Below are 13,193 nucleotides of genomic sequence, written 5' to 3' on the forward strand. Positions count from 1 at the left end.
TAATGCCTACTAGTTTATTAGCTCCTTATAACTTATCTGTAAATCTTTTGCATGTAGCGTCTTATTTGCTCATAAGTACATATCTGTCTTTATTAATGAGAAATGCTATAACTTGTGTACATTTCTCTTTCTCACATAAATATCTTTAAGAAAGTGGACACATCATGAAAAATAAAGATTAACAAATTGTAAATGTGATATTAAAATTAGAATGCTTTTAAAAGTTTACACCATAGACAATAACAAAAAAATCAAGTGAAAATATTCGTAGTGGAACTCAATTATATAAAGTGCTTTAATAAAATATATTTTTAAGAAACTTATATAATGTTTTCACTTTTGATTATTGCAACCTACATTGCAATTATTCAAGGTTCTCCAGAAAAACATAAGTAATGGGATTTAGAGAGAGAAAGAGAAGGATAAAGAGGGAAAAAACGGTGAAAGAGACTGCTCACTTTGGCAGCACATAAACTAAAATTGGAATGATACAGAGAAGATTAGCATGGCCCCTGAGCAAGGATGACAGACAAATTTGTGAAGCATTCCATATTAAAAAGAAAAAAAAGAAAGTGAAAGAGAAAGAGGTGTGTTATAAGAAATAGACTAATCCGATTATGAAGGCTGACAAGTCTCAAGATGTACAGATAAATTAGCAAGCAAGAGATCCCAGAGACCCGAAAGCTGCTGGTGCAGTTCCTGCCTGAAGGCTGGAAGGCTGAGACTCAGGAAGAGCCGATTCTTCAGTTTGAATTTTAAGGCCTGTAAAAATACATAATATTTTAATTTCAAGGTAGTTAGGTAAAATAATTACCTTACTCTGAAAAAGGTCATAATTTTGTTCTGTTTAGGTCTTAACTAATCCAAAGAGGACCACCCACATTAGGAGGGAAATCAGCTTTACTAAGTGATATAGTTTGGCTTTGTTTCCCTACCCAAATCTCATGTCAAATTGTGATCCCAAGTGTCAGGGAGAGACCTGGTGGGAGGTGATTGGATCATTGGAGCAGATTTCTCCTAGATGCTGTTGTTGTGACAGTGAGTGAACTGTCACGAGATCTGATGATTTAAAAGTGTGACACCTTCCCCCTTGCAACATGTGTTGCTTCCTCTTGGCCTTCTGCCATGATTCTAAGTTTCATGAGACCTCCCCAGCCATGTGAAACTATGAGTTAATTAAACCTCTTTTCTTTATAAATTATACAGTTTCAGGTAGTGTCCTTATAACAGTGTAAAAACAGACTAATACACTAAGTCTGCTGATCTCTATGTTAATATCCTCTAAGACATCCTCACAAAAACAACCAGCATGATGTTTGATAAAATATCTGTGAATTCAGTGGCCCAGTCCAGTCAACACATAAAATTAATCATCACAGTAATTAATGATTACTTTACCTACCATGTTGAGGATACACAAACAAGAAATAGGTCTCATGAAATCTATTTCAAAATGATATGACTGTCTATGTTAAATAATACTGAGTTTTTGAATTGCTGGCATGTTCAATAGAGAAGCAAGTTTACTTCTTTTTCTTTTGTTAAATTTGGTAAACTAGACTAAAACTTTATCATGTTATTTTTAACTTAGGTTGTATTATTTTCAATAATTATCTATGTACTCAACATGCTTTATGTGGTTTTCTTATGTAGAATAGATCATAATATGTATTACAATTGTAGATGGTGTCTGCTAAATAGTGTTATTGAAAAGTGGTCCTGATCCAGACCCCAAGAGAGGGTTCTTGGGCCTTACACAAAAAACTATTTAGGGTGAATCCACAGAATACAGTGAAAGCAAGTTTATTAAGAAAGTAAAAGAATAAAAGAGTGACTAGTCCATAGAGCAGGTCATTCCTGACATCAAGAGGAGGGACACGCCCATCTTAAGTATGATACTTGTTTAATATACAAGACAATAAAGCCAAAAAAATTGTAGGATAGATTTGCACTAGAAGAAGTGCTCCTGACAAAGAATCAACTTTTGTGTAACTATTGTCTTCCACATCAATTTATAGTATCATCTTTAAAGCAAAACTTATTCTTAAACTAAGAATTCTTTTATTCTTAAGATATGAGAACATCAGGACATTTTTGGGCCTGTTAAGCATCTGTTAAGTAAACATTGTTGACCGTTCCCTTAACCATAAACATCCTGTAACTAAGAATGTCTAAACTCCTAGGAATGCAACCAGCAGGACTCAGCCTTATTTTACATAGTCCCTATCAAGATGGAGTCACTCTGATTCCAACACCATTGACAATATTACTTAAAATAAGCAGTTTTACTTTTCATTAGAAACAGCTATAATCACCCAGGGCACATCCTGATTGACTAGATATGAGTAGATTTTCTGTGTGTGTTTATACCTCAACACACACAGAAAAACTTAAATAATATAAAAATAAAATTAAAATCTCATGCTAACACAGACACTCCCACACAGTAAGTATAGATAATATTCATCATCCATCAAAAATGGTCATATGACTTTTGGAAGATTAGAGAAGATAAACAGAATCTAACTTAATGAGATGTTTGAATCTAGTGGCTCACAGAGATGGGAAGTAGGGAAAAACCACATGGACTTTACCAAGGTATAAAGGAAAAATTGAGGAATTGTAGGTGAGTATCTCTCCAGCCTGCCATGTGAACTGTGGTTAAAAATAAGATAATCTGTTGAAACTTTATATGAATAACAGTGTCTACAGCTCCTCTAAATCTGAGTCAGCAATCAACCCCAGATACCAAGAGATTTAGGATTTGGACAAATTGAACCAGAGAAATGGAAATAAAGACAAAAAGCACAGTGAATGCTGAGTAAGGATAAGAAGTAAAAGTAGGGCAGTAAGTTTCTGTTTAGAACAGCAACAATTTAGAGCACTTGTACAAATTGGCTCTGAGGTTGTTACCTGTGGAAAATCCATATGGGTCTGTAGCAATTGCAATTCTTGCCTCCTCAGAAGAAGTAATTCATCTGAAGTGCATTAGGCAAAAAGACAATCCGAGGCAAGTTTTAGAAAAGGAGGTGAAATTTTATTTAGAAGCTTTAGAGTAGGAATGAAAAGTGTAAGTACACTTGGAGAGGGCTAAGCAAGCAACTTGAGAGATGAAGTGCATGGTTTGACCTTTGACTTAACACATACCAAGTGTGTTGTCATACTAACAGGGTCTTGTGTCCTTTCTCCACTCATTCTTCTCTTGGGGTGGGATATCCACATGCACAGTGGCCTGCTAGTGCTTGGGAGGGGAGCATGTACAGTGTGTTCACTGGCGTTGTATGTGTGCTCCCTTGAGGCACTCTTCCCTTCCCAGTCAAATGTCTCTAGATCATATAGCCGTTAAACTCTGCCATTTTGCCTCTTAATGCGCATGATTGAGCCCACTCACTTATGTCTTGAGATCTTATTGGGAAGCTGCTAATCAATCGCCACTTTCAGGTTTTTTCTATCTGTTGGGAGACTGCCTTTCCTTGGCACTGGCTACGACCAATTATTATTTTAGAGAAATAGTGTAACATCTGCCTGATCATCACTTGATGATCATTTAACATTCCTGATGGAAGCAGGAGAGAGCCCTCTCCTGCCCTGCTCATGCCTGACTAGCTACCTACTGTAACAAGGTCAGTGGTAACCAGGCTTAAGCCTCCTAAATAGGCATTTGAAGGGTTCCTCTCTAAAGAAAGTGATTGACTACTTTAAAAATTACAGAATGTCACAATATGAGATGTCTAAATGAAAAGGCAAGTTCTCATCCAATAACTATAAGCTCCATCTGTGCACAGAATGATTCCAATCAGCTTTTTAACAGCTCCATTTCTAAATATTAAATATGAATAGAACATAAAGACTATGCCAGTATGAGAAGAAAGCCTTTAAAAAATAAATGGAACAAAAGAAAAATTAGAAGGGAACAGAAAGTAAGAAAAATAAAATTAATATATGCAAACATATATATATATATATATTTATATAAATTAAGTTAAAATTCTCAGAGAGAAATTCATCTACTGCATCCATCACAAGAGAACAAAAGGTATAAGACAGGAACACTTAGATAAAATGCACAAGTTTCATATGTGTGTGTGTTGTGTATAAAATGTAAATGAACACACACACAGACACCAGGAAAGTGTGAAAAAGAGAGGAAGAATAAGAATATACAATTCTCAGTGGGTGTGGGGTAGAGAAACATAAGGAATCCAAAGAGTTTGGGACATCTCATTAGCAGCAATGAAACCTAGAATCCAGCACAGGGAGAACTTAAAACATTCTGAGATATTCACTTCCAATAAAGAATTTTCATTTTGTCCAAATTAGTACTTACTTAGAGAGAAAATAAAAGTATTATAAAACAGAAAACCTCAAAAAATGGCATCTCATTGTTTTATTCTATGGATGCTGCTGTAGGCTCCGATCCATCAAAAAGAATATTTTAAAAACGTAGAGGAGGGGTGTGCATGTGTAATATAGTGACACAGGAGACAACGCAGAAATGTATTTTTTTTTTACTTTCTACAGTAAATTACAGCCTCATGACTAAAATCATGCTTTTGACTTCTAACCCACTTAGCAATTAAAGGATGTAACTATTATATAGCATTTTAGAAATATTCATGTCACTTCGTGATGTAATCATAAAAAGTAATTGCAGAATATTTATATAATGACTTTTAAAGTTTTCATGTTTTCAGCACTATGCAGCGGCCAAAAAAATGGTGAAAGAACTTTCAGAAAACATTCACAGTAAATCCATTTATGCCATAAAATTAAAGAGAATGATTTTTCTGAAAATTCACATTTACATATTTAACATTAAACATGTTACTTTAAACATTAGAATATCAAGAAAATGCATAAAGAAAGAAAATGTGCCTGATTACATATGTAAGATAAATATCAAAGTGCATATTTATGTTATATATTCAAAATTGATTTCACTTTTATTAAAACATGCATGTACATAGCTATACATCAAGCAGAAATATAAAGATTTATCAAAATCCACACGTCCCCCACATTTATCACCATTCTATCCCTAGTGCCATGTTCCAGCAACATTTTTAAATTTTCTTCAGGGTTCTAAAATACACAATTCTAAACAATACCATGTAAGTACTATTTTCTATTTATTAATTTTAGATATTATCATTTGTTTTCAATTATAACAAATGAGGTTTTCAGTTATTTCTCACAACCAATCCTCAAACATTTTATCTTCACCTCTCAAAATTATTACGTTTTATTCAAATCAATATATAGTGCTCATATTATTCTGAATATGATAGCATTCTTATTTAAGAGATATGTTGTATTTTCTGTTACATATAAATTTTATTTTCTTTCTAAAGTTAATTGTTTATTTTCTGCTTTCTCACCTAATTATCTCTTTGCCCATGAGGTCCTTTAAATACATAGCAATCTTTTTTTATTAATATTGATTTTAATTGAAAAATAATTGTGTGCATTTTGGAGGTATAATGTGGTTTTAACGTATGTGTACATGTGAAATGATTAAATCAATAGAATTAACATATCCATTACTGAACCAATTTTTCATGGTGAGATATTTGAAATTTACCCTGTTAGTTATTTTGAAATATATAATACATTATTGACTATAGTCCCTCTATTACACAATATGTCTCAAATCTTACTCTTCTTACTTATCCAAAATTTTGTACCATTTGGTTAACAACTCTCCATCTTTTTCTTTCTTCTTCCCAACCCACACTCTGATAAATATTATTCTACTCTCTACTTCTACGAGTTCAACTTTTTTAGATTCTACATATAAGTGAGACCATGTGGTATTTGTCTTTCTGTGCCGGGTTTATTTCAGTTGGTCTTAAAAAGTTCTACAGATGATTCTGATAAAAAGCTAAAGTTGGAAATTCATTTTTGTAAAGTGATTAAGCAAAAAGGGACCTTTCTTCTTTTTCCCTTCTCATTATGAGTATCCCAGTTAGTAAGCTGCGATAGGAATTTTTTTTTAGCTGCTCATCAAATTCTTTGAGTGCTTCATTAAGTATTCCTGGAAAATGAAATTCTCCAAGTGGAAGAAAATAACTGATCATCTCAAAGTTGAGTATACAAACTTCTAATTAATACACTGTTTGTAGCACTGTGGCTGCTAGGTTTCTTAACACCAGAGCTTCCTAAATGTCATTACTTTAGTACTCAAGCATTGTTTTTACTCTGAGAGTATCTGGAAAGAGGTAGAAGTCTAGATACACAGACTAGCAGACTGGAAAATTGTAGGGACAACTGATCTGTGAACACTCCTTCACATTTTGTCCCTGTGTTTTACTTTCTATTTTCTGGAGTACCTCGTGTTAGAAAAGTGCATGATGAAATTTATATGTGACATAATTTCTTTTTATTACCATTTTTTTCTCTTGAACAATAGACTAAACTACACTGTAATTGATTTTTCTGTTGATATGGGGTTTATGGTGATAGAATGTTGAAAATAATTCCTTATATTTTTACTTGTATCATTCCTTTGCTGAAAGAATTGACTCTCCCTACCAGTCATTTAACTTATAGTAAAATTATTTCTTTTCAGAAATATGCATTTGGAAAGTCAAGATTCAATAATTCCTACACAAATGGTTATTGAATGTCTACCATGTTCCAGATATTGAGCTAGATACAGAATGACGTTTTGTTGCTGTCTCCCTTAGAAGAATTAAAATCAAGTTCATGTAAAATTGTAGATACCTATAGGAAATGAAATAATCCAATTTGGTGTACACACACACACTAACACACACATAATTTTTAAACTAAGTAGAGATTAATGCAGATTGGAGTTACAAAAATGACATTACTCAACTGAAATGTGGAATTTGGTTGGGAAGAAGGAAGAAAAAGCCTGTTTCTGACAGATAAATTTATTATGTAATTATTTCACCTTTTCTTCTCTAAAAATTCAAAGTAATATTTTTCTAATTATAATCTATATTGTGTCTCTATTTTACACATTTTTACTATCTTTCCATTAACATATTTAAAACACTTTCTATATTGTTTTCTAAAATATGTATTTCTATACATAATGAATTTTAATAAATATATTTATAACTTATTTAATATGCATACTAAATCAATATTTCTAGGCATACACACATATTTACATATATTTATGGGTGTTGCATGTTTGAGCAAATGTCTATAAGTGTAGGGAACTGCACCATGAACCACAGTCTTTTCTATTTTAATTATTAACACAATCGTACCATTGATATAATATCATTCTCATTTTTCAAATGCAGAAATTTTGACTTGCCCAAGGTTACATTGTTAATTAGTTAATGGCAGAGGAGGGATCCACTCTGCTTAGGTTTGACATGATTCACATAAAAAATTACTATGCTAACCACAATTACCTCTCCTTTAAATTAACTGCATTAAAAAATTAATTCTAATAGTTTCCTCTAGAAAAAATCAGCATGGCTCTTGTTTTAAGGTAGTAGACATATTGAGTTTTCTATTAGTTTGGAGCTAGAATAAAAAGTAAAGCTTTTTTTTTTTTTTTTTTGAGAACTGTTGAGCAGGTTGAGAAGGTATGTGATCAAAAAGGCAGTTACTTGGGAAGAAGCCAAATTAAAAAGGATAAATCTGAATGAGTCATAAATTGAAAGTGGTAGACAAAGAAGGTGAATCTGGATCGAAGCCAAAGAAATAGAGAATGGCAAATGATACAAAATGCCTCTGCTGTTAGGAAAAGACAGGAATGGACTAATTCCCAAGAGGGATTTACACTAAGGGAAAGCATCTGAGATTATCTGCAAATTATTCCTTTTTAATAATTGAATGGGAAATGCTTATAGTTTTATTGCTATAATTTTAAATTTTTATTACTTGCTGATTATAAAATAAATTAATGTCATCAATTTTAACCAGAAAAAAATAAAATCTGATATGATGAATGCTTGTTAAGGATTCACATCTGGATGATCAAATCTGCTTCTATGACCCCAGTTATTAATATGTTATCCTTTGTAATTAAAATGAAGGAATATGGCAGAACTTACATCTTTAGCAATATGACACACCAAATATTCTGAAATCTCCCAGCAGCATATCTCAATATGCTGGATATTTTAAAAAATCTTTAATTGCATAGATTTAGTAAAAAAATTTAAGAGCATAAAGAAAAAATAAAATAAAATAAAATATACTGAATAAAGCAGGAATTCAAAGCTCCCAAGGAAGCTACAGTTGCCCTGAGGAACTATGCCAGCTCTAGGAGCTTTTAAGCATATTGTTTTAATCCAACAAGTACAAACACAAATTCTTTAGGCTAATAAGGATAAAAGTTAGAAAGCCAAGAACCCAGAGATAAAGACAAGATTTCAAAATATAAAATATCTAATCATAATACACACACACACACACACACACACACGCGGACGCGCACGCACACATACACACACGCGCACGCACACATACACACACACACACACCGCCAGCTGCAAGGAGAAAACAATCAGACTTAACAAATAAGGGGGTGGAGTACCAAGATCCTCCTTGACAATTCCTAATCTCCAGTCTGGCCTGAAGCAAGTTTGAAACCGGAAAACACATAACCTACAGAACCTAACATACCTAAAGCACTGACTTCATGTTAAATTTCTGAGTATTGTCAGTGTTGGACACTTCGTAGAAATAAACATAGACCTCCTTATAGCAGCAGATACTATCGCAGCCCTTCAAAGTTCTCTGAATAAAAAAGTGCCATATTGAAGAAATAAACATTAAAAATGAAAATTGCAAAAGAAACAAGCTATTGTGTGTGCAAGTTAAGAGAACAGATACAAAATAATCAGAGACGGATGTAAAATATTAATGACCAAATATAACGTGCTTAAATAGCAATAGGTGGTGTGCAAATATGTGGAGGGAGGAAGGCTATCAAAATGCTGAATCTCATTTGGAAAATAACCAATAAAAATTCTAGAAATGGAGAAAGAGCTTTTTAGATACGATATATAGCAGAATAGGCACAAATGAAGACAGCACGATTGTACCAAAATACGGATTTTAATAGAATTACTGAATTCAGTGTGGAGAAACAGAGATTGAAAAATATAAGTGTTATTAAGAGAATTGAGAGTAAAATGAGAAATTTTAGTATATATCTACTGAGATAACCAGAAGATGCTAATAATAAAAGCTAGATAAAAGATATATTGAATAAAATTATATAAAAACTCCTCATATTCTGTAATTATTGTGAATCATAGGTGGGGTATATGAATATAACTTTATACCTAGAATCACCATAAAGTAGTTACATAAAATCAAAAATAAAGACAAGACCTTAAATAAGAAAATAAAGTATATATATTTTTAATGGAACTAACTTAGAATTGAACTCTTCCAATAATATATTTATATAATATTGCAAATAACATTACCTGGATTTGCACAGAAATCAAACGTGGACAAGGACAAAAATGAAATAAGAGTACTGAAGACAAACAAACGTTGGAAAGTTTATTGCCAGCACATCTACAACCAATAAGAATTAGCCAAACAGCCTAATGAGAGAATGGTAAAAAGGTAAACACAATGTTCAAAGGATAGACAAAGAGAATGACAATTTAATGAGTATGAAGTTTCCTTTGGGGTGATGAGAATCTTCTGGAACTAGATACTGGTGAAGGTTATACAATATTGAAAATCTACTAAATTCCACTCAGGTGTGCACTTTACAGTGTTGAAAATGGCCCATTTTATGTGATATGTATTTTACCACAATAAAAATGATATTCACAAAAATATATTACCAAAACAGTGGTAGTATATAACTGCTTCAAGTTTACCTTATAAACTATAGTATTATAAGAGTTTCTGAATTCAGATCCTGGCCTCCTAACTTATTCCTGTGTATACTGGGGGTCTTTATCCATTCTGGCTGCTCTTAACAAAATACTATAAACTGAATCGCTTAAGGACAGCAGAAATTTATTTCTCCCATTTCTGGAGGTTGGGAAGGCAAAGATCAAGCTAGGTTTGGTGTCTTGGGAGGGCTCATTTTCTCGTTCTTACTCAACAACTTCTTGCGCTTTATATAATGGAAGGGGTGAGAGATCTTTCTGGGCCCCTTTTATAAAGATACTAATCCCCTTCATGAGGACTTTACCTCAAGACTAATAAACTCTCATAGGCCCCACATCCTAATACTATACTCTTGGTGATGAGAACTTCAGCCCACAAATCGGGGGATGGTGAGACATAAATATTCAGATTATTGCAACTTGTACAGTTAGGGGCCTTACTTTTGCCTTGGTCTTCTTCTGTGGTAAAATGGAGGTGATTATAATAGTAACTGCAGTGTGCAGATTAATCATTTAAAAAAGCATGGAAAATCTTAATATCATAAGATCTCTATTAGGTTTTCATATTATTAGTTTTAATTTCTCATCATTATCATTATTACTGATGTTTGGCTTCTAACATTTTCCAGTCTAAAGTGTTCATACCAAATTTTTGTGCCATTCATTATCATTCAAGTTTTCAATTAATTGCACTAGGAATGCTTTTCTTGAATCTTCATTTTACATACATATCTTTCTCTACTTCCCTGGTTTGTAGTATATCACATTCTCTTAAGATTTTGCCATATTGAAATTATTCATTTAATTGTTTTTTTTCCTACTAGTTTCTTAAGAGCAATGTATTATCCAACGTTTTTTTTTTTGATCACATATTGCAACACAACACATACACACACATCCCAAGAATTCACAATTGCTCTCTTGTACAGTGTCATTTGCATGATTGACACATATGTTGTTTCTTTTGTTGAAAATATTTTTCCATTTAATTTTTTCCCGACTATAGCACTAAAAATGTCTGAAATTCTCAGTTTCTCATAGTAAGGTAAAAAATAGCTTATTAACACATTCATTGAGCAAATATTTATTAGCACTATCTACAGGCACAGCACTATGGCTGTGATGAGTATTTCAGTATAATTCTCAAAATACTTTTGTTTGTTTCTAAGTTTAAGTAGGAAAGAGAAAGTCATTTATAATACAATGGGAAACTTCAGAAACTGAGTAGAGGTACATGCTGACTAGGAGTTTCACTGATTTCTAACCAGAACTTTTTTTTTCTGGGGAAATATATGTATTTCCCTAAATTACAAGAAAAAAATGGAAATTAGATTATGAACACATTTTTTGGCATAGGGTTCTCTCTCTCTTTATGACATAAATGTCTAATACTTTAAATATTAAGCAATTGACATGATTACAATAAAAGAGTATGATACAGTGAAACCGAATATGCCACAGTATTATCTGTTTGGTACAAAAGACCAAATAAATGTTGAGTTACATCAGCATGTCATTGATCTATTAAGAAAGGAAAGCTGAGAAAATAAAGCACAGGAGGCTGTGATCTATAACTTTATTCAAAGCTAAGGAAAGAAACACACATATACTGACTTCTTATCCAGATGCTGAAAAATTATAACATTATAACATAGAATACTATGTCTAGCTTATTTCATTTTGATTTCTATTTTAAGTAGTGCTTGACAATATCCAGGGATAGCAAATTTCTGTCAACACATTTTAATGATTATATACATGCATGGCAGTCATTTCATGCAGGTTTGGGGGTAAAGATGGATCAATTAGTGAATTTGGCTTGATTTCGTTTAAACAAATTATTTTCCATTTGGTGATACTTATCATAGAGAATGTGTACTATTTTTCATGTGTTTGTTTTCAGGAGCTTCTTAAGTACGGTACATGATTTTGACCTAACTATATATAATGAAATCACAGCAATGATGGGCACGGTGATAAATAGGACCCCACAAGTTCTTTTGAAACCAGCATACATTTGTCAAAATCACCAACACGCTTGTCAATAAGGAAAACAATATATTTACTGTTCTAGCCCTGAGGCTTTTTAAAATTTTATGGCACAACAGAGAAAAAATGTACATTTGGCAAATTTGAATTAGAGCTTCATAACCTAGGATCGTTTATATTGTGGGAGTGGTCTATATGTTCATTAAGATATTAGCTAGATTAGAAAATGCTTTCATTTTCCAGAGGATGCCTGGAATGGCCACATTGTGACTCAAGAGGCTTGTCCAGTTATCCAGTCTTTTGTAGAAATGATTTAATTTTCTCTATGTGATATTGTGTTAACACCTATGGGAGTCACCAAGACTGCTCTTGTAAAATTGGCAGAAAGTGTCTAAAATCCAAAACCAGTTTTGCTGCATCCACCAAGTAAAACAGGCCTTTCAATGATTAATGGCTGCATTTTTATTCTACTTCATGTTTAACATCTACACAGACCTTCTGTCATGCTATGGAAATACAGAGAGTGAGATTTTAGGAATATAATAAACAATGCTAACTGTAATAATAATATCCCAAAATCAAGTGATATCTTTGATAGGCACTAACATATATTTATTTACAAGTTCCATTACTATTCTGAAAGGCAGTTACCAATAGTGCTTTTCAATCAATAAAAATCATTAGGTAGTTAATATAAGCTATATGCTATGAAAGTTTCTGCGGAATACAAACATGGATAAGGCATAGTCTTTCCTGAAAGAGCTTTCAATCTAATAGTGGAGCCAAATAACAATGCCAGCTCAATGGGATAGATTTTATAAAAGAAGTAGTACAGAAAAATGCCATATTATAACAACACAAAAGTGAAGTAAGTAATTCTGATTCAGCAAACAAGGAACATAATTTAGACTTCAAAAAATTTTTATTTCAAAGTATGTAAAAAATATGACCCAACATGGAACAGACTACAAGTAAGATAATCATGTTGAGTATAAAGTGAAAATATTGTTTTCTAGGAGAAATAAAATTAAAAATTAAAATTGCTTGAAAATATTATCTTGATATTGAAACGAATAGCCAAGTTGGAAATAGATTTTATCAATTCCTCAGCTTATTCTTGTGGTGAACTCCACTCAACAAAACAGTTTCCAAAATAGATGACCTAAAACACAGAGAGTACCAAATACCAGCAGTAATACTCCAAGGACACATAATTTCTTTGCTTCCCTTTATTTTCTTTTATATTCCCATAAAATTAAATCTTTACAAAAATAATTTAATTTTTAATGTGATACTTGTACTCTAGTGATAAATATTTGGGCCATAAATTCTTATTAATTGCCTAGCAAAAGGTAA

At 32.4% G+C, this 13,193-nt stretch overlaps 1 non-coding gene across 1 annotated transcript; it reads left to right on the plus strand.

Moving 5' to 3' along the window:
• Positions 1 to 450: 450 nt before the first annotated feature.
• On the plus strand, positions 451 to 557 carry LOC118152503 (U6 spliceosomal RNA). Its single transcript, XR_004741264.1, has one exon. It is a non-coding gene; the product is annotated as a U6 spliceosomal RNA (small nuclear RNA).
• The last annotated feature ends 12,636 nt before the right edge of the window (positions 558 to 13,193 follow it).

Source organism: Callithrix jacchus, chromosome 3, assembly GCF_049354715.1.
Source record: "Callithrix jacchus isolate 240 chromosome 3, calJac240_pri, whole genome shotgun sequence".
NCBI lineage: Eukaryota > Metazoa > Chordata > Mammalia > Primates > Cebidae > Callithrix > Callithrix jacchus.